This window comes from Solanum dulcamara, chromosome 6, assembly GCF_947179165.1.
Source record: "Solanum dulcamara chromosome 6, daSolDulc1.2, whole genome shotgun sequence".
Classification (NCBI taxonomy): Eukaryota; Viridiplantae; Streptophyta; class Magnoliopsida; order Solanales; family Solanaceae; genus Solanum; species Solanum dulcamara.
The window spans coordinates 73,474,867-73,498,505 of record NC_077242.1 but is presented as its reverse complement, the minus strand read 5'-3'; the positions used below and the strand labels follow the sequence as shown (position 1 = coordinate 73,498,505).

Genomic DNA, 23,639 nt, shown 5'->3' with positions numbered 1-23,639 from the left:
TTCTCATTAAGGTTTCATATTTAGTGTAAAATCAAAAAGACACGTAAGTATCCAATCATCATCTACGAACTAAATATTTAACGAAAAATGAGAAACTATTTTCTTAATGTGTATTCTGATATGATGAAGACCATAATCACAAGGATTTCTTAAGTCTAATTATTTACTCCATATGATAATGCAAAATAGAATAACAACACATTAATCCAAAATAGGATAAAACACACATATTCATATTATACCTTAATCAAAGGCGTTCATAATGTAATATTTTTCAAAAAATATTCACAATGCTAAAATATTAGTGTTGGAAAATTTTGCCCATTTAACTCCTAGAGCCGCCATGAACCTCCATAATGGTTCATTAGACCCAATATCGCTATAGATACCAATCAATTCATTTTTCCAGTAATCTGATAAGGACCGATACAGTATGACGAATGCATCACAATCCTCAACACAAATGTAATTATCAAGAATCTCATCTAATTTTATCCTAAATAATCTAAGAAAATCTAGTAGAGAGTCAAAAGGGTCCATTTTGATTTTCTCAAAATCCTTGAGAAGTCTTCTTCCTTCCCTTTTACATGCCCTTTTATCTCTGTTCAGATTTTGCACCATCCTTGATTCATTTCTTATGACTTCAGGCTCCGAATCTGAATCATTTTTTATTTTAATTCTTTTGTGTCGTGATCTCCTACGATTTCCTTTTTCTCCTCTATTAGTACCACTCCTGCTTTGAGCAATATAAGCATGTTCCTGTTCAGTCATGTCTGAAATGAGAATAAGAAATTAGAAATATGTTTAAGATTATTTGAGCATGTAAAGAGGAGATGTGTAGATGCCCTAGTGAGAAGGTGTGAGAGGTTGGATATAGGTGTGATGAGAGGTAGAGGTAGGCCGAAGAAGTACGGGCGAGAGATGATTAGAAAGGACATACTGCAGTTTCAGCTTATCAAGGATATGACTATAGATACGAGGGTATGGAGGTCGCGGGTTAGATTAGAGGATAGGTAGTTAAGCGTTGTCTTACTTTTAGATGGGATAGACTTGGTGGTAGTTTGGGGCAATGTGTCTCTAGTAGTAGTAGTAGTAGCAGCAGCCTTATTCATGTAGTTTCCAGCCACTACAACAAATAAAGAATTTTGCGGCAATTATTCAGCGACAATAATATAATTGTCGCTATATTATATTTAGCGACAATAATATAAAATGGGTATTTATAACCATCAGTACTCTATTTAAATTTTGCGGCTCTGGGATGCAATGACATTAACTCAGTTGTCACTAAATAGTTTTGCGGCAATACTAGAAGAAAATATATTGCCACCAGAAAGGAAAATATATTTCCACGAAATATCTATTTTGATGTAGTATGCTTTTATTATCTGTTATCATCTGGTTTTTTTATTATGTTTAGGTGATTGCACTATTTTAATGTTATTATATTTTTCCTTGTTTGTATGATCTATACTGCGTAACTATTAGTTGCCATATTTTTCTTCAATGTCATTTTTTCTTTTCATTACTTCTTTGTGTTACTTTACTTGAGCCAAGGGTCTTTCGAAAATAACTTCTCTACCTCTGCCCTTCCAGATCCCGTGAAGTTTAAATATATATTTGTGACACTTTTATTAACATCAAGAAATGTATAACAAATGATAAAATTATGTCTATTTTGCATAATAAATGAACATTTTCCCTTTTAAAACATAGGAGAAAGATGAAATGACTTACCAGCAATAACCAGACGGAGAATGGCGAAAAGGATAGCAAATACTAGCTAGTCAATTATACATTCAAGGTTGAGAGATTGGGTAGGTGACTTTTCATTCCTCCACCAACAGTAGTATTTATAAGCCTTATCAGGTGACTTGGTAAATAAGATGTTTAAATTTGAATACAAAACTCTTTGTATCTCTCAGTATTCTAATATGCATAATTTGTCTTTATTTGAAAAGTAATATTGAAATTCAAACAACATAATGGTCCAACGTGTATATTTCTATTCCCCAACTGAACAGTAATTCCATTGAATTTTAGAAAATGGTCCAAAGTGTACCATCTAGCAATAGTTGAGGAGTAAAATACGCCCCTATCGATATAAATTTAGTTCAAATGTCTGTATTCACTATTGGCCATGGTGCATGAGCCTGTTTTGTTTTTTTTTTTAATTCTTTTAGAAGTTTTGGTGTATATTTGATTGTTTTCATGAGTGCATTTTTTTGTCTTCTTCTTCTTATAAATTTTGTCATAGATGTCTCAATTATTTTTTTGCTGATATAAAAAATAAATTATAATATATCCGCAAAAAAGAAAAATAGTTTTGAATTTTTCTTACTGTTTTATCTTTCTTCATTTTTTATATTTTCACTCTAAAGAATTAAAAAAAAGTAGGAACAAGAAACTCAAATACTTGAACTGGTAGGTCATCTTCTTTTTTTTTTTTTGACCCCAAACACGTTTCTAGTTGACTAGAAAAAATGTGAAAATTATTTAATTAGCTATGAACTTTTGAACAAATATACCCGTGTGGATTTGATTTTTGGTACAAATAAAAAAAAGAGATAAGGGTCAAAAACATATTTAAACTATTTATTTTTTTGAGTTTTATACATAAATTATTGAAAGTATGAGTTTCATAGCTAAACTAATACACTATCTCTACTCTCTCTAATTTTTTGCAAAAATCATGTCATATCGCATTCCACATGAATAATATATTCCATCACAAAAATTAAATAAACTATTAATATTAGTTAAAAGTTAAAGACTAAAATATTTCTATCCCAAAAAAAAGAAATTATTTTTTTATAAAAGAAATTACTTTTTTAAAAAAATAAAATTTTAAAAAATAAAATTTAATTGCTCACGCACTCCACCCCCACCCCCCAACAATCACGTCCTTTTATTTTTTAAAAATTTTAAAATTTCTTATATAAACTATTTTTAAAATATTCATACTTCACCTCCTTCTCCACTCCTTCCTAAAACATGTTATTATTTTTATTTTTTTAAAAAAAATAAAATTATACCTACCCAATCTAACCCTCCGCTCTTAATTTATATTTGTTTTTTTATATTTTTCTCGTTTTGTGTTAGATATGTACATATATTTTTACGAAAATATTTTTTTCTTCTTGCGTACCGAATATAACATAAATAAAAATTTTATTTTAAGAAAAGTCTTGCAGAAAATAAAAAATATTTTTTAAAAATCATATGTACATATCTAACACAAAACGAGAAAAAAAATTGAAAGCGGAGGGTTGGGTGGAGGCAGGGTAGAATTTTTTTTTAAAAAAACGAAAATATCTAAATTATTATTTGAAGGGGGGGTTAAAGTAAGAATTTTTTTAAAAAACTTTTATAAAAGATATAAAACTAAAAAATTGGGGTTTGGGGGGGAGGGGTACGGTGAGAGAAAGTGGTGGAATGGGGTAAGAAAAATATTTTATATTTTATTTTATAAATTTTTTTGGGCGGGAGATAGTAATACTTTAATATTTAATTTTAACTAATTTTAATAATTTATTTAATTTTTATTAAGGTAGAATATTTTGTCCATGTGAAGTGTAATGTGACAATTTTTTTAAAATGAAAGAGAAAGTGTAACACACACCTTGATGAGAGTGGAATAAAAGAGAGAAGTGTGTTTCTCAAACTAATAAGTGTTAGTTTAGGTATGAAACTCACATTCCCAATAGTTTAGGTATGAAACTCAAAAAATGAGAATAGTTCAGGTATATTTTTAACATTTATCTCAAAAAAAAAATATTATCTTTACATTCGTTAGACGGAGAGTGTATATCTGGGTTATTTGTATAACTGTAAGAGTACATGCGAGCCACTTTTATAACGAGAATATATCAGCTTTAAACCGCAAAGTGGAGGGGTATATCAGGCCTTTTTTCTTTTTTTCTGAAATGATGGTGATGTTTGGACAACTAACACATCTCGACTAATTTCATAAGATACCTTCTATTTTCCATCGACATAGATACTACCAGTAGGCTATGTCTATCAAGACGTAAACATACACCTCCAACCTTCTAGGTTTAACCACTTGAGATTGTGATAAATTTATTTTAAATTATGGTGTCCGATTATCTTGCGTATTAGGTAACCTTGCTCATAAAGCTTGAACAAATGAGAAGAAGTTAATTGCATTTCATTGGAATTTAAACTTAAAATCTTATGATTTTTAACCACTTAGCTTATTTTATATTGCTTCAATTAATTTTTGATTTCTCTGTACTTTATTCTTTTGCTAGACATACATAACCGTATTGTAATTTACTATTCTCTATGTCTATCTTTACTTGTTCACTATATTAAAAATAGATATCCAACAATACATGTCTAGTTTGGAAAATCAATGTATTATTTACCCATTTATATCTATTTTATCCTTGCTATTAGATACTATTCAATATCTAATACATTTTCCAAAGCATTAAATTTAATGTATTCAAAGGGTAATATAGTAATATTACCTCTATTATTTGTTGTTTCTTAAGATCTGTGCCAAGTTAATAATAAACAATAACTATTGGACGGAGAGAGTAAATTATATGCCTGCCAGATCTATTAGTTAGACCTAGGAGTAATGTGGTTAGTCAGGGCCGGAGCTAGTAAAGGTTCAAGAGTTTATTCGAATTCTCTTGGATAAAAAATTATATTATTTATATATAGTTAAAATTATTTTTTATGTATATATAGTAAATATTGAATCCCTTTCGATTTCTTTGTACGTTAACTTCTTTATATTTGGAATCTCGGTCCTGATGTAATGACGCATATTATATAAATAAAATACCTCATCTTATTACCAAGAAAAGAAAAAACGGATTGTGAAGGGTACAACAAAACAGTTACATTGGACAAATTAAATACATTGCCTGCAGCTTTCTAATTGGTCTTGCTTTACTCCATGCTGAATGTTCTGCCTCTTTATTTTCATTTGTGGAGCCACAAAGCTGCAACTAGCAAAATGAAACAATAATGACAAAGACAATAACAACAAATGTTTTAGCCATGGATAACTTATACTAGGCCCACTATACTATATATTGATCAAGTAATTTATGAAGTTGAATGAAGGGTACATGTGTAAGAGCAGTTTATATTGCTGAGTGGCAGAGTCAGAAATTTAACAAATAGTCAATAAACTTTCTTTTAAGTTATATTAAGGGTGTGCAAAATTAAATATAAATTCATAATTATAGCTAACATGTAATCTTTATACATCATATAATTTTTCGACAAAAAATATACACTGAACTAGATCACGCTTTGCCTAAGGTGGCTCCGCCCATGCCATGGTTGGAGCTAGGGGTGCTCACGGTTCGGTTTGGATCGGTTTTTAATTAAAAAATAACCAAACCAATTGAGTCGATTTTTCAAATTGTCAAATCAAACCAAATCAAACGATATCGGTTTTTACTATTCGGTTTTTGTCGGTTTTTATCGGTTTTTTCGGTTTTTGTCGGTTTTTAAAATACCTTGTAGTCACTATTTGAATAAACAGAAAATAAATTTCAAAAGTATTTTCTTATTATAAATTTCATTGTAGCCTGTAGCTACTAGCCAAGATTGACGCATACATGTTTAATAATAGAGAATGACTCACCTAAAGTTTTACTATTTGTAATTGTGAGTAGCTTTTCTGTGTATGAAATCTATATTTTATTTATTTTTACTTTATTTAGTATAATTCAAAAGAATGGCCCAAGATCAAAAATATAAAAAATCAATATAAATTATATTTTTTTCATAAAAAAATTAAAATACACACACATATATATACAAATTTAATTTTTAAAATATGTATATATAAAGTCGGTTTGGTTCGGTTTTTTCGGTTTTTTTTAGACTTGAAACCAAAACCAAACCAAATATAGTCGGTTTTTAAATTTAAAAACCAAACCAAATCAAACCAAATAAATGTCGGTTTTTTTTTCCGGTTTGATTTGGTTATCGGTTTGGTTCGGTTTTTTGATTTTTCGTGTTCAGCCCTAGTTGGAGCTATTTTGGTTGTCGATATTACTATGAAAAGTTGGCTGTGTTTTTTATCATGTATATGCTGTAGAAATACTGTCTTATATGCTCTTCCATTTAAAGGTAATAGAAAATAAGAATGCTTTATATGTTTATTAATTTATTTATTTATTTTTATTATACAATAGATAGATCTTTTCCCCTTTAATGCAAGTTAAATTTTCTATCTTTCTATTGGAAACTCAATCAAACACAACTTCATCATCAATCTTTCTCAGATCTTCAGTAGTTATGCCAAATCTCCACACCAACCTCGTAATGCTAAACAAACTTAGGTATACAGTCGATCAAGGGCGAATCTATAAATTAAAAATAAGATATGTGAATTGGTGGTCTCTTTGTAAAATTAAGTGTTATTTATTTGTGCTATCAGATAATATATCTGATAGCACCAATGCTACTAGATGGTGTACTTAATTGGATGTTAAATTATTTATCTAGGACTAGCTGAAACTATTTGAATAAGGTGATTAAATTTGTGTGAGTTTATTGTTTAAGTGTCGTCGAGATGAAGGGGTAGTATAGTAGTAGTAATTTTCAAGTGGCAATTTTAGAATGGAGATAATCTTCTATGGTTATAGTGAATTTACAGTAATAATGAATGTAGTAATTGAGAAAAATGAAATATGCACGCAAATTTGAATCATTTTGTAAAGTTTAATGGCAAATCTGAGTCCTTTTTTTGGTTAAAAAAAATAAGCCACGAGTTAGAAAATTTTCACTACGATAATAATAAATAAGGACATATTTGAACAAATTTTATATTGATAAGGGCATATCTTACCCCAACTATTGATAAATGGTTACTTGGACCATACCACTTTCTAAAATTCAATGGTATTATTGTTCAGTAAAAGTGAATTAGTCAATATACTTTTCGTAGAAAAGAAAAAAAATACTATTAATTCTTCCTTTATTCATTTTTGTTTGTCCATTAATTTAAAAATAATTTTTTACTTTTATTTATCACTTTAACATATTAAGAAAATACCGATATCTTTTTCTATTTTTTACTCTTAGCAATAAAACTTATTCTCCAAATTATTTTTCAAAGTCCTAAAACTAAACATTAATTAATAAGGGTAATGTGGTAAAATAATCATGTCAATCATTAATTTTCTTAGAGAGAATTGTTGAAATACCCCTGAACTTGGCATGAATTATTAGTTTTATCCTCGAACTATTGACAACCTTAAAAACACCTCTCTACTGGACTAACTGAACTTAAATACATCCTGATCTGACACATAAACACCCCTCTACTTGATTAATTGTACTTAAATACACCCCAATATGTCACATGGCATAGAATGTGGTCTCAAACTCTTATAGGAGTGTGAGCTCTTAATAAAAATCTAAGAAATGTGTTTAGAGTACCTTTGGACGTGGTGAGAATTAATAGTTTCGTCTCCAAACTATTGACAACCTTAAAAATACTCCTTAATTGTTAAAAAAGATATAAAAATACTCTTCCACTCACTTTTTGGCTCATTATACTCTAAAAATACAATTTAGGGGGGTCGTAGGTCTTGGCGTGTCTTTATAGTTGTGTTGTTATTGCCTTTGATTATTACATTACTTTGCTCTTGTTATTATTCTTGTCTTGTAAAATCCGCATCGCTTTTTTTGCCATTATACTATATATATTATTTTTTTCTCTTACTTAGGACTGTGACTTTTGAGCCGAGGGTCTTTCGGAAACAACTTCTCTATCTCCATGAGGTAGTGGTAAGGTCTGTGTATATCTTACTCTCTCCAGATCCCACTTGTGGGATTTCACTGGGTATGTTGTTATTGTTGTTGTATACTCTTGAAACTAACAACCCGATCTTTATTCTATTTTTAAAATAGTATTTATCACTTGTTATTTTTTATAGGGTGAAACAAAAACTCTACCCTATCAGATTTTTTTTCATATAATTTTTTCATCCGAAATAATATATCCACACTATGACATTCATAATCATAATTCTTATAATAAATATTTATAATGATTAAGAAAAATAGTTGGAGCATGTTTAAGAAAGAATTTTGTATTAAATTAGAGAATTTTAAAAATATTAATTGAAATAATTCTTGACCCTTTGAGAGTGAAGACTATAATTAAAACAATCTCTAGTCTTAGTGCATTTACACCAAAGTAATCAATTTAACAATAAGTTATATTCATTAGACGGGTCTTTGGTGTCTTTTTTTTATTTGTTGTTTTTTTTTAAAAGAATGAGTCATGGAGCCGATATATTAGTTTAGCTTGGATAAATTATATGAAAAAATTTAACAGAGATAGATTATAGAAAAAATTCTAATAGAGGTGGGATTTTTATTTCACCCGATAAAAATGATAAGTAATAAACAACATTTTAAAAATAAAATAAAGGATGTCATTATTAGTTTTGTCTCTAAACTTGGCGAGAACTATTAGTTTTATCCCCAAACTATTGATAGTGCCTTAAAAATATTTGACTAACTGAATTTCAAAACTGTAATGACATTTCCCCATCGTTATGGATAAGCCAATGAAGAAGGAAATTGGGCCAGAAAACTTCTAAGTAGTAACTAAGAAAATTTGAGCCTAGGCTGGACCTGAATGGAATCTGAGTCAGGTGAAGTCTGGGGTAATCCGGTAATTGATGGGTGATGATTGTGTCTGTGTGATAGTTAGAATTGATAGCCAAGACACTGAAGAGCTTGTATGGTATTATGAAATTGAATTCGAGCGAGTAGAACTCCCGTAATTGATCTTGGTGTGAAGGATTAATTTCAGGACGTCATGTTTTGAACGGATAAAAGTTTCAAAATTGATTTTATTCCTCCTACTTCAGTCTTGAGAGGCCAAAAGTGACCTAAGACGATATTCCTTCAATTTTCCCCAAATTTCGTGGGAAAGGTAAGTTAATTTCTCCCTTATCTTGTATTTTAATTCTTAGGACCTAGAATCTATGGTAAATACCTTGAGGGAGAGTTCTTGGCCTGAATTTAATGGTGGAAAAGCCCTAGTTATAGGAAGGTGATCATGAAAGTGGTCAAGGGTTAGAATTTTAATGTAACCCGAATATTGTAGGCCTATAGTTCATTGATTTGTGCATTACTTGCGTAATTTTAGACCGCGAACAAGCCGAAAGATTTCGAAAAGGAAAAACTTCAGTTATTTAGAGTTTTCAAGGCTTGATTTCGAGGTAGGTGATGATTTTTAAATTTCTATCTATGTTACGTGTGGTTGTTACTGTAATTGATAGTATTATCTACATTGTGAGACTAGGAAAGATGTAACAAAGTTAATGAAATGAATTCTGAAATCAATTGTATGAAATGAACTTGTTACTTGATTGTACACGCATGTGAAACATTCATTGTGCTTTTTGTGAATGTGATTGAGGTTGTGATTGATATACATGTGTACCTAGGGATCAGATGGCATGTTCCGATACAACTATTGTTTAGGTATGGGTCCCATGAGAGGACTATTGTTAGCTGTTGTTCAGAATGACATTGTGAACTGAATTATGCTTATGAACTTGCTAATTGGTAATGTGTTTCATAGATGTTTGTTTTTACTACTTTATAGTTGCTCGCATATGTTTCATTGACTAGGTTGGTCGCATGATCCTACCAGTACACTATTGATTATATGTATTGATATTGCACTTGCTCTTTTCTTGTTGAGTACAAGGCATCTTAAGGCGGCTGCTCACAGACCCCAGCTAGGAGACCAGTGATCGTTGAATTCAAGGGGAGCTAGCTCTTTTAGGCTGCCATGGATTCCATCTTAGTTCTTAGTCCACCTTTCTAGACTTAGACTGCATCTTTTAGACTTATTCTTATGTTATTGTTTTTGGGATTGTATCCCCTTACTCTTAGACTTGCTATGTAGTAGTTTTGGTATAAGAACTTTCAGGTTCTAGGAAATTGACTTCCACATGTTTTATTTATGACTGTGTTGAATTATTCCTGAGTTTATAGGGACTCAGTTTAAAACTTATATAAAAGTTGTTGCTACATCTTTTTATGCTTACTTTTGTGTTAGGATGCTAGTTTGGGATGTAGTTTTGATTCTCCCATCGGAGGGCTAGTGTGGGTGTCACTCACGACCCATTTTGGATCGTGACAAAAACACCCCTCTCATGTTATATTATATATAGGTATATGTCACATCAACTGAAAATTTAATGTATACGTGCGTGAATAACATGTTTTTGTGTATGGGATGAAAAGAGTGTATTTAAGTTTAGTTTGTCAAATAGAGAATTATTTTTAAGACTGTCAATAATTCGGAAACGAAACTAATTATTTGCCTCAAGTTTAATAATATTTTTAATATTCACATTTTCTTCATGATTATCTCAAATTTAAATATGACAAATAAAATGAACCGGGAGCACTTACTTTAGTAGTTATTCATATAGGGACCAGGGTAGGTGGCATATTACTCCAATAATTAATCCCTCTTACATTGAATGCATATCTCCATCTATATGGTCCCGGAGATAAACGAATAAAACATGCTGGTATTGTGTTTTTATTTTAAAATTATATTCAGCAGAATAAACTTATGAGTAAGACTCAAAATTAAGTTTTGAAAAAGAAAACTCCTTTAAGTCATTTATTTAGACTCAGACATGACATTAAATTTTGAAAAGAAAAATCCTTTATGTCATTTATTTAGTTGGGTTTAATTATGTCACTGCCGTTGTAGAAACATTCATTCGTAAGATTATTTTTTAACGGTCACGTTTGATGGTTTCGCAAAATTATTTTTTTCACGTGGCTTCTTATTAGAGGTTCACGTCATCAAAATTAAACTGGTCAAAAAAAAAATATGTCTTCGAACTTTCAGAAAAGATTCTTCTATGTCATCCGTTAATAATTTAGCTCAACCATATCATTGTCGTTAAAGAAAAGATCCATTCATGCTATTTTTTAATGGTCAGACTTGATGAATTCATCATTATATATTGTAGAAAAAAAAGGTGGGTCAGTTTATTCAAACTCAATTATGTCTGAATCTTCACATGAGAAGAAGAAGTGATTCACCGACCACTACATTTGTAGATCCCACAAAATCATTAAATTTGACAGTTGCTCGCTCTTTGATCAGTGATCCACCGACACTGAATTGTGCAAGTAATGGTAGGAATAATTAAGCAAAAAAATGAAAAGAACCAAATTTTACAATAATCCAAGTGAAATTATGGCGTTCAAGATCGAATCCACAAGTTTAATCGCGATTAAATTAAAACTCCATAAACCTCGATGAAAAAATTCATACAGTAAGAAACTAAACAACAAGAAAAAAATAGTGTACGTTAGCTATGAAGAAGTACTGTAATCTAGAAAAATGGGTCCAAAAAAACTGAAATATTAGGGCTTGTAAGCAGGGGCGGACCCACATGGACACTAGGGGGTTCACCGAACCCCCTTCGTTAAAAAATTATACTATATATATAAGATAAATTTTTTAATTTATGTGTATATATTTAACATTGAACCCCCTTAGCATAATTTAAAGGACTAGCTCAGTGGCAAAGGGGGATCAATATTTTGTTTTAGCTTGTCTCAACTTGCGGGTTCGATTCCTAATAAGCACATTTTTTTTTCCTGATTTTAGGTAATAAAATGTTGAACCCCCTTCATAAAATTCCTGATTCTGCCACTGCTTGTAAGCACTGAATTTTTGAAGCTTTTGTAGGAGAGCCAAACATTAAAATGGAAAAAAAAAAATCGATCCAAAGGTTTAAAGGAGAAATAAAAGGGAATCGGGTATGGTGTTAATGAATCGATTTTTGTTTCCAAATTTAACGCCAATAGAATAGTTGAGTCCAACTATTAGCGAATGATATAAATGAACTTTTTTCTTAAAGTTCGATTAGAATTTTTTTTTACAAGTTTAATTTTGGTGATGTGAACCTCTAATAAGAGGTCACGTGGAAAATAATTTTGCAAACCCATCAAGCTTGACAGTCAAAATATAATGGCACGAATGGACCATTTCTGTAGTGACAGTGGCATAATTGAGCCTTATTAGCGAATGATATAAATAAATTTTTTCTCAAAGTTTGATAATATATTTAAGTTTTTTCCCTAAATTTATTAAAAAGGTAAAACACTTCCCATCTAAAATTATCGCGATGACACAATAATAATTACTAGCCACCTTTACCAACCACGATTACCATTGGCCATCACATCACAATCATCACTATCAGTTGCTATTAATACTAACTTTTAAAGTATGCTTCATCAAATAAATAATTTTTACAACACATGTAAATTAATATATGCTAATGATATTTAGTTTTTATGTTGTTTGAATTTCAATCATTACTTTTAAAATAAAGATAAATTAAACACATTTAGATATTGAGGGAACAAAGAATTTTCTCATAATTATCAAGTTTAGAGATAACATTTCAATAAACACTGAATTGTATCCAAATTCAAACATCTTAATCATTAAAGATATATATAATAGTATTTCGTAAAATTAACAACAAAAATTTTAAAAATTGTGTGGTTGTGAGACAATTTGATTTGCCAAGTGTCTTGATAAGGCTTATAAATACTATTGTTGGTTGAGGAATGAAATGTCATTACATTAATAGCTAGTATTATTACCATGGCACATAAACTTGCTATCCTTTTAACCATTCTCCTTGTGGTTATTGCTGGTAAGTCACTTCATCTTACTCCTATGTTTTAGAAGGGAAAATGATCACATTTGTTCATTTATTATACGAAAAAGAATATTTTTATCTTTTATAATACTTTACTTGATGTTAGTCAAGTGGCACAAATATATATGTAAAATTCACACACAGCAATTTTTAGACTTTGTAATTGAAAATTAATTACTATTAGGAAGTTTCAAATTTCACAAATAAAATTTACATGTTGATAAGATGAACACTATATGACATGTCACCGCACCAGCCAATTCCCCACCCCTTTTTACCCCCACCTCTCTCCGCTTCTTCCATCGTTAGCACTTTCTCCCCATCCACCATCAACAACCCCACTACCACCATATTAATTTGATCTCCATCAGCATATGAAAAACTTGGATTTCAAGAGCGATTTTGAAATATACATGTATATTCAGTGAAAATCTCATAAAGTGTGGTCCGAAGAGGATAGAGTGTATGTCGACCTTATCCCTATCTTATGAAAGTAAAGTAGTTGTTTTTGAAATACCTTCGGCTCATGCTAAGCATAACAAAGAAGTAATGAAACGTAGACAAATATGACAACTAATAGTTACGCAGTGTAGAGCATAGAGACAAGAAACAGTAACATCAAATACTGCAATCACGTAAATATATTAAACAATATATGGTAAGAGATAACAAAAGCATGAAACTACATGAATAAGACTATTACTACTACAGACATGGTGCCCCAGACTACCACCAAGACTAATCTCATCGAAAAGGATTACAACGCTCAACTACCTATCCTCCACCCTAATCTACGATCTGCATACCCTTCTATCTAAGGTCATATACTTAATAAGCTGAAATTGCACCATGTCATGTCTAATCACATCTCCCAATACTTCTTCAACCTATCTCTACCTTTACTCCTACTCACTATATCCAAACTCTCACACCTCCTTAGTGGGGCATCTACACATCTCCTCTTCATATGTCCAAACCATTTCAATCTCTTTTAATTCCCTCATCTTGTTCAATGTTCACCACGGAGGTCGCTTCCACCTTGTCCTGAAAATTTTCATTCAACTCCTAATCTTATTACTCCTAGTATGTAAATTTGAAAAATATATATGAGTTTAAAATAAGTCATATTGTTTGCAACAAATTTTAAATAAATGAAAAATAAATCAACCATAAATAAAATCTGAAGAAACAAGAATATTATAGATAAAATAATATGGGTATAATTGTGTTCCTCCCTTGATTCTTCTCTCTCTTAAGATTTATCCGTGATTCGAGGGCCATAATGGCATATTTCTCGAACTAGGATGACATTGACCTCATTGAGATTTATTTAATCTTCATTGATCTTTTTGAATATTCCATAAATTTGTGAAATATTCGAGATATCTTTTCAAGTGAATGTAGTACCCTTTATATATATGCATGAATTAGGATTTATGGTAGAGTAGCCTTCAAGAAACCCTAACGGAAAAAGGATTAGTCTTGTAAAGTCCTACAAAATTTCAATGTACACACACACAATTATGTGGCTATAAATTTTCTCATTAAGAATTTTACAATTATGTGGCTATAAATTTTCTCATTAAGAATTTTACAATTATGTGGCTATAAATTTTCTCATTAAGAAAAAAATTAAAGCAGCTCATGACAATTCATTATACTCCACGAAAATTGATTTGTGATGGCCCAAGATGATATACTACCAATGGCTTTTCAGTATAATAGAGATCCAACTTGTGACAAATCTTGTAATACACATGCTGATTGCTCTGGTGGTTGGTTTTGTCAAGCCTGTTGGAATTCCAAAAAGACCTGTGGGCCATATGTTGGCGATGCCATGGCCGTGTAATTTCAGTATTATTGTCCAAGTGCTGTTATCCTTTCCGACTTTTAGTCACTTATAAGATAAATAAAATAAATAACAAGTGACCAAAGTGTTCTTAGGAAAGAAGAAAAATAAACAAATTATGCGATGTGTTATATGCTTTGTGGCTAAGAAATCAAATATGCTTGTTGATTTGATAAAAGTTAATATGTTATCAGGGTGTAATGTGTTCATTAAATTAAATAAAAGATCATCGTAGTTATTATATGTGTGATATATGTTCCCTTTCGTTTTATACAAGTGTTGTAAAATTAACCCATACAATATGATTCGTACAAACTCTCCCGGCAAGAAGAACTTTTTCTATTGTGATTTTTTTGGCGAGTTCGACAAAAGAGGTTTGCATGGGTTACTATTTCGTTCGCTCAATATGTTTAAAAGATGAGTTGATTTGACCTAATTAAATATGTAGCTCAAATTAAGGTATGAAAAATATTCTTATCAAATATTTTTTATTTATTTTTTATTTAATATATCATATAGAACCACAATTAAAAAAGAATTTAAAATATTAATTTTATTTGATAATCAAATAAATTAAATAAAAACAACTAAAACTTGGTAAGAGCCATTGTTAAGTCTATTATCGCCAAGTTATTTCAATTCAAATAACTTTTGGGCGAAGATTAACACGCGCATATGTATTACCTTAACTCATTAGATCTATTAATCTACAGTTATTGTACACTTTTCTCTTAATCACATTGTTAACCATCTTCTTATTCAGAAGAACTGTCAGGTTGATGTTTGATAATTGACAACACTTTGTTTTTCAAGTTAGTGTATAATAGTCGGGTGACTGTTGATGTTAAGGTTTAGAGTTAAGTCTTAAATTAAAAGTGTTGTAATTTAATTTTTGGCTCATTTTGTTTAGTAGAGTTTGGAGTTAAATTCTACTTAAATAGATCGTGATTTTTATATCTTTCGAGTCGGGTAATTTCCCATGTTATAAAATCACATGCTAATTACTATTCTACACTTTACGGTCTTAGTTGTTTAAACTAAAGTGGAAATAGGTTGTTTGGGTTAAGATGAGTTTGGTAAAGATAGACTGAATCAACAAATGGATCGTTGTCAAACCCTATACAAAGTTTACTTGGGCAGTTGGGCTAATATGAGTTTGGTCAATATGCGCTAAACATGGGTCATAGCCCAACCCCTCCAACGTGGCCCAACTTTTGTTCTTTCTTTTTAAGAATATCAATAAACATTCTCAATCAAATATCAACAAACAAGTCCTCATACATATTATCTTTTTAAGTAACTAATTAATTGTATTAATTACGAGTAGTTAATCAACAATGGTTATGGTGTAGTAGTACGTACTCATTCATTTTTAATAGAGGTTTTGGGTTCGCGTCCCCCTGTATACGAGTCGTCTTTGTTAGGAAGCATGTATGGGAGAACACTATTTTAATTGTCTAAACCAATATAAAACTAACGAACAAATATTCAACATTATTGTCATTCTTAACGTTGAATTATTTTTTTGTTAGCATTAGTATTGATTTGATCTTTATCGGAGTTATAATATCTATGAACTATAACTTTTATTGGACTATTCAAAATTTTAAGTTTCAAACTTGAAGTAATATGTTAAAAGATAAAAACTATGAAAAAGTACAAGAAGTATTTATAAATTATATCAAAGTAAATATTTTTATGTATAAAATAAATTTTAAAAATTATATATGTAATGTCGGATTGATTTGGTATCGGGTTGACTTTTTTTAATTAAAACCAAACCAAGTATAGTAGGATTTTTTTCAAATACCAAATCAAGTCAAACCACATTACTAGTCGGATTTCTTTTCCAATTTGACTCTATTTACGATTCGATTCGATTTTGTTCATCCCTACTATTTGGTTCTCTCTGCTTTTGCGAAAAAATAAAAATATATCTAGTGTTCCGGCCTCTCTGTCCAGAATGCATGGACTAATTTTGTGTATTTAGTTTGAGGAGTTGTGTAAGATTTGACTTCCCTAACGGATGTGTTCGCTTTGGAGGAAATTTCTGATTTTCTCATGTTTGGTTAGTCAAACTTTTTAGAAAACATTTTTTCTAGAAAAATAAATTCTTTAAAATTGAGAAGAATGACTTTTGTAGTGATAGTAGCGAAAACAAATTCTACAAGTGGCATTTCAATTGATTGTATCCTTCCACCCCTCCATCACACCTCACCTTCACCTACACAGCCCCCCTCCACACCCTCACCACTCATAATATTTTTTTAGATTATATACAAATATTTTTAAAATAATATTTTTACTTACGTACCAAATACAAAAACATAAATTTAAAATCCATTTATTTTCCTAAAAAATATTTTTCTCCGTACCGAACTCACCCTTGATCTTCTGTATAATCTAATGGTGAAACTGATTGTCGTCTAGTTTAGAATTTGATGGTCAGTGCGTCCAATCATCAATCTTCCAAATAATTGTACAGGAGTGTTAAATTTGACAAGATTTTAGATGAATTAATTTGAATATATGGTAGGAAGATAATTTTTCATTGATACAAAAAGTCAAGGTAACTTTGTAGGTGAAAGTTTGGTAAATCATAATTTGGTTTCACAAGGTAAACCTTGACATTTTGACGCATAGTGATGTCATAGATGAATAGATACTTCTTGATTTATTAGAAACGCACCTCTCACTTGCCTTCTCATCCTCCTAGGCATTTGATCTTCTTTCTCTCTTGTAATATTTCACTTGTATTTTTTTGGAGTGAAATAAATATTGGTTGGTTATATTCGAAAATTAGGCAAAAGTAAACAAATTTTGCCGAACCTCAAAAATTTCTAACGTTCTTTTTCGATGTTATCTCATTTACTATTTATTAAATGTCCTTAGCTATAGTAATGATTTTATCACTTTTTATATATTCGATTTCCGCAACAAAAGCTCTTTGATTTCCAGTTCTGTTTGACACATTACCCAATTGGGACCAACATTAATCCCTCGTGTTGGATCTTGGTATTTGAGGAAAAGTTTATGATTAGTGAGCTTGTGAAATAATTCCAACTATCTGCTAAAGAAGCTCCCACACAATATAAACTAATAACTACCCCAATATATGCTCCAAAACATCATGAGTATTATTTAAACTATAACAAATTAGTAACAAGAGAAAAATAATATCTTATGATATAGTGAAAGTAACCATAAGATAAGATTATAAAGAGAATTAATAAGATTTAAATTTTACAGATTCAATTTTTTTTTAAGTTTTGAGTAATTTTACACATAAATTTATGTTCTACATTGAAAATAGTAAGTTTTGATATCGCAATGATATAGCCGCCTCTGCATATCTAACAAATTGTTCTACATTGAAAATAGTAAGTTTTGATATCGCAACGATATACCCGCCTCTGCATATCTAACAAATATATTCATTTTATGTATCTAAAAATGTCAAGTTTCATATCAATATAATGAATACAAGTCTTCACACTCAATAGATAGAAAAAAGACCTAACCTTGAAATTTTAAATTGACACACAAGGATACAATATTGTCCTAAAGTTTTGAACTGAAAATTTAAATTTTAGCACATAGTTCAGAACTAAAAACATGTACTTCCAAACACATGTTTAAGGAAGTGAAACATCAACTTCGCGCCTTTTTAAGTATTGATTAAATACTAAATAATTTGTAAGCTCGAGATTATACATAAATTACGGTCCTAAAGTGGCTACCTTGGTGACATTATTGCATTTTTAACCAGTAAAAAGTCGTGATCACCTTAAATGTACATTTTGCATTTTTGTGGTCCAAATTGCAAATATATCTTCCAATTTTTTGGGCCCAAAACTAGTTGACCTAACAAAAAACATATTGACCCACATTGTCAGGCATACCACTCTACTCACGTTATTGCATTTATTAGGGAGAAACACATTTTGATCATAGTCCAAAACCAATCTGTTGGGCCCAAAAAACATCATCACATAATGCAAAGATCCATAAACCTACTTCATTCATATCATAACCCTCCAGTTTTTAATGTGTACCTAAATGCTTCTGTTGAATTATAGAGGATCTATGAAGAATTCTTCATTCTCCATTGATGAACTTGATGAACATTGAACAAAGAGAGAACAGAGAAAAGAGCTAAGTTCTGAAATTGATGAAGATAAATTTGAGAAATGAAAAGTAATTTATTTCATGTGTATCATTCACATATATATAAATGTAGCTACGTCACATGTAGCACACATTCCAATGTAACAAACTAACTAATTCTAACTAACTGATCATCCAACTAATCTCTAACTAACTTCTAACTAATCTGCCAGCTCAGCATACTTAAATTAATTACTCTTCATCTCAACACCCCCACTCAAGTTGGAGGTGAGTAACTTACAACCAACTTGCGTAACATAGAATAATGTGTAGCACTTGATAAGGGCTTGGTTAAGATATCAGCTAATTGCTCACCAGTTGATATGTGGTGAAGTACTATAAGGCCTTCTTGTAACTTCTCCCTAACAAAATGACAATCCACCTCAATGTGCTTTGTCCTTTCGTGAAATACAGGATTCTTCTCAATGTGTACAGCTGCTTGACTATCACAGAAAATAGAAACAGGCAAGTTGCAAGGTGCATTCAATTCAGCAAGCACCTTTCTAGCCATACTAGCTCTCCTGCTACCTTTCTAACAACCCTATACTCAGCTTCTACTGATGACAAAGAGATGGTTGTTTGCTTTTTGGATTTTCAACTAATAGGGTTGTCTCCCATTAGGACAATGTATCCACTTACTGATCTTCTAGAATTCGGACAGGCAGTCCAATCTGAGTCACAATAGACAGTTATGTTGCAGTTGGTGTTGTTGGATAGGAATATTCTCAGGTAAGGATCATTTTTTAGATACCTTAGGACATGATAAGTAGTCTTGAGATGTGGTTCTCTAGGAGATTGTAGGAATTGACTGAGATGTTGAACATTGAAAGCTATGTCCAACCTAGTATTAGTCAGAAAATTCAACTTGCTAACCAACTTCCTATAATGTGTAGGATCTTTAAGCAAGCTCCATTTATTAGCTTTGAGCTTGACAGTAAATTCAAGGAGTGACATAACTGATTTATACGAGGAATAATCAAATTCTTTTAATAGATTTATGGTGAATTTCCTTTGAGAAATTAGGACCCCAGTGTCTTTATAGAGTATCTACAACCCTTAAAAGTAGTGAAGCTTTCCTAAATCCTTTATTATGAATTATTCATGAAGAAATCTTTTCAAAGACTTGATCTCAGCAACATTAGTTTTTGTTATGATTACATCATCAACGTAGACAACAACAAACACTAGAGAAGGACCAATTTTTCTATAGAACAAAGAATAATCATTGTCTGAATGAGAATAGCCCCTTGAGAAGAGTACTTGGGCTAACTTGTCATACAATTGCCTACTTGGTTGCTTGAGTCCATACAATGACTTTTTGAGTCTACAAACCAGACTGGAATCCTCCACCATAAGGCCCTGAGGGGTGATCATATAAACTTCCTCACACAAATCTTCATGTAGAAATGCATTGTTGACATCCAGGTGGCGCATGTCCCAACCCTTCTTCACAGCTATACTAATTAAAGCTCTGACAGTGGTCATTTTTACCATAGGAGAAAAGATTTCATTATAGTCAATACCAGCTTGTTGAGTGTGTTCCTTGACAACAGGTCTGCCTTTATACCTCTTAACTATACCATGAGCTTTGTGCTTGATTTTATACACCCACCTGCATCCTATTGCTTTCTTCCCTGTAGGTAAATTAACAAAATCTCAAGTATTCTTAGACTATAAAGCCTCAAATTTTGAGGTCATTGCTATTTGCCATGCAGGATTCAATATTGCCTTCTCATATGAACATGGCTCAATGTCATGAGAAATGTTTTTAATAAGTTGCTGACTATCTTGGTTAAAGCTTGTAAAGGATAAGTGATGATCAGGATAAATAAGATGAAAGGATGAGGTTGAAAGTTGAGATGATGAATTTGAGATTTGAGGTAAGGAATAATTATATTCTTTTAAGTAAGTAGGAATAATGTATGGTTTGGTAGATCTTCTAAGGTTGGGATATTGGGTTGGATTAGTGGTAGAATCTGTGGTTGAAGGAAAAGGTGGCAGTAATGATAAATCAGTGGTTGGAGGAGAAGGTGGCATATGTGTAGTATGAGGTACAGGCAGAGAGGTGCCAGTGACATTAGTGGTGGTGTCATTATCCAACACATAAGATTTGTTAAAAGTATTGTGAGTAGAGTTCAACATATTTAAATTAGCAGTTATCTACTGTAGGATCATGGTAAGACTAGAATTAGAATAATAAAGAATAAAAGGAAAAATATTTTCATAAAAGGACACATTTCTGGAAACATATATTCTCTTGGTGCTTAAGTCTAGAACTTTGTAACCATTTGTATTGAAAGGATATCCTATAAAGATATGGAGTGTTGATCTTGGATCAAATTTGTCTTTGTGGCTTTTGAGTGTAGAAAAGCATAGGCATCCAAAGGATTTAAGATGACAGTATGTGGGTTGTTTTTCATATAAGACTTCTAATGAAGTTTTATTGTGGAGAACTGAGTTTAGCGATCTATTTATTAGGTAGGTTGTTGTTAAAATACACTCTCCCCAAAACTTTATTGGAATTTTTGATTGGTATAATAGTATTCTAGCAACTTCAAGGAGATGCTTGTGTTTTCTTTCCACCACACTATTTTGTTGTGGTGTGTATGGACATGATTTTTAATGTATTATTCCTTTATTTTAAAAATAGATTTTTGTTTCATTATTGATGAACTCTGATCCATTATCAGTTCTGATAGACTTAACAAATTGGTTTTCTACAAGGGACAGGAAAGTTTTTATGGCATGAAAAGTATTACTTTTGCAGGTGAGTAGTTGAGTCCATGTTGATCTGTTGAAATCATCAACAATGATTAGGAAGTACTTATAGTTATCATGAGTAGACACATGATAGGGTCCCTACAAATCTACATGAAATAGTTCAAAAGGTGTGCTGCTGGAGGTAGTTTTTTTATTGGAAATGGGTAAATAATACAGTCAAAAGGTTGCTTGGGTAAAAAGGATATAGGAATGAAGGAAATTCCTTTCATTTTCACAAAGGGCACATGGCCCACTCTATTATGCCACAAGTGAACTACATTGTTTCCATGAAACATGCATGATATTAGAGGATTAGAACAAATATAGCCATTCATATTAGAAAATGCAGAAGTAGAGTTAGAACAATAGATCACAGTCTTATTATTTAAGCATGTGGATCTTATAAGTGAACTGGTGTTTGTGTGTAGAGTACTTTCATTACAAGGCAAACTAGAATCATCAAACAAAGTATTACGTGATGTAGAATTTGAAATGGCTGAAATAACAGATAAGCTAGAAGGAACAGACATATGGTTATGTGATCCATTTCTCGAGACAATAGAGGTATGACAGGAAGTGTTACATCTTGAGCACAAGAAGTCAAGTCTATTTTGTGCTCTACCAATTTTCAGAGGGCTCTTCAGTGAAGGTCTCTGCATCAAACAGGAAAAAGAATTAAAACTAACAACACCTTGAAGGTATAAAGCTAAGAAATGAACTGAATCAAGTTGAACTTGAAACTAGGCACAAACAGAACTTTGTACAAAGTTAGTGCAGAATTTAAACACGTATCACCAATTTCTGTCACTTTTATCCTAATCATTTAGTAAGGTAACTAAGAAAGGGTAATGTAGTGGTCTGATGTTAATGAGTAGTTTCTTGTTGAATGTCATATGATTTGAAGCTCCTGAATCTACGATCCAGGAATCAGCAAATAAATTAAAACATTTCATGACAAATTACCAATATCAGTGATTGAAGACAAGCTAGAATACTTGCAAAGTTTACAGCTCCACCTATGATATTGTTCACAGCTTCTCTTGTTGTGTTTCTAGTGCTATTTCCTCCTTGGACTTGAATGTGCTCTAGTAGGTTCACCAATTGGTCAAACTGTTGTTTGGTTATGATTTGGCTTTTCTCATTACCATGTCTGTCCTCACTCCCTTCATGACATTTTCCCTTGTGCATGTCTTCAAGAACACCATGGGCAATAACTGTTGTTTTTGCATTCTTTTCTTTAATGAACTTAAAATCTGGAGGAAAACCATGGAGTTTATAACATTTTTTCTTTGTGTGTCTAGGTTTTCTACAGTATTCATGAAACAAATTAAACTTGTTTGGAGGTCTGTTGTTTCCATTGCTCTTATATGGAGCATAGTTGGTCCTAAAACTAATGTTAATACTAGCAGCATTAACATGAAGTGAGGCCGATTCTAGATTAAAATTGCCATGAGGTTTGACTTCTCTTCATTTTTTCTCTTGTGCTAGGATACAGAAAGCATGTGCCATGATAGGTAGAGGATTCATCATCAGGATGTTACCCCTAACTGTAGTGTACACTTCATTCAGTTTCATTAGGAACTGAATAAGTCTTCTATCTTGCTCAGCTTTATGCATATTTGGCTTGCCTCTACAAATACATAAACATGTGTACTGAGAACTCGTGTCTATAGTACTAAGTTCTTTTTGGAGTTTTTGCATTTTGGTGTAATAACCAGTAACATCCAGGTTCTCCTGGGTGAGTTCATTAATTTCTCGCTGCAACTAATATAATTTCGCTCCATTAGCTTGATCACACTTGCCTGCTAATTCATTCCAAAGTTTTTTGGCGTTGTTGACATATTGTAAGATGTCTTGAAGATCATTCGATAATGAGTTCAAAAGTCACGAAGTCACCATGTCATCGCATCTCTCCCACTGTGCAAATTGACTTAATCTGGATTTGGCTTCTTAATCTTTCCATTAATAAAACCTATTTTGTTTTTCACTGACAATGCTTTGAGAACTCCCCATCTCCATGAACGATAACCGAATCCATCAAAAACTACTGGAACAATAAAAGATCCAGCACTTTCAGATGGATGCATATAGAAGACATTGTGAATAATTGCAGGATCATGAGTTGGATTTTG

At 31.4% G+C, this 23,639-nt stretch overlaps 1 long non-coding RNA gene and 1 pseudogene across 1 annotated transcript; one reads left to right on the top strand and one right to left on the bottom strand.

Moving 5' to 3' along the window:
- Positions 1-262: 262 nt before the first annotated feature.
- Positions 263-1,913, bottom strand: LOC129893042 (uncharacterized). Its single transcript, XR_008767374.1, has 2 exons — positions 1,738-1,913; positions 263-773 (listed from the first exon to the last, which is right to left on the bottom strand). It is a non-coding gene; the product is annotated as an uncharacterized LOC129893042 (long non-coding RNA).
- A 10,745-nt stretch (positions 1,914-12,658) lies between these two features.
- Positions 12,659-14,828, top strand: LOC129891460 (metallocarboxypeptidase inhibitor-like; annotated as a pseudogene).
- The last annotated feature ends 8,811 nt before the right edge of the window (positions 14,829-23,639 follow it).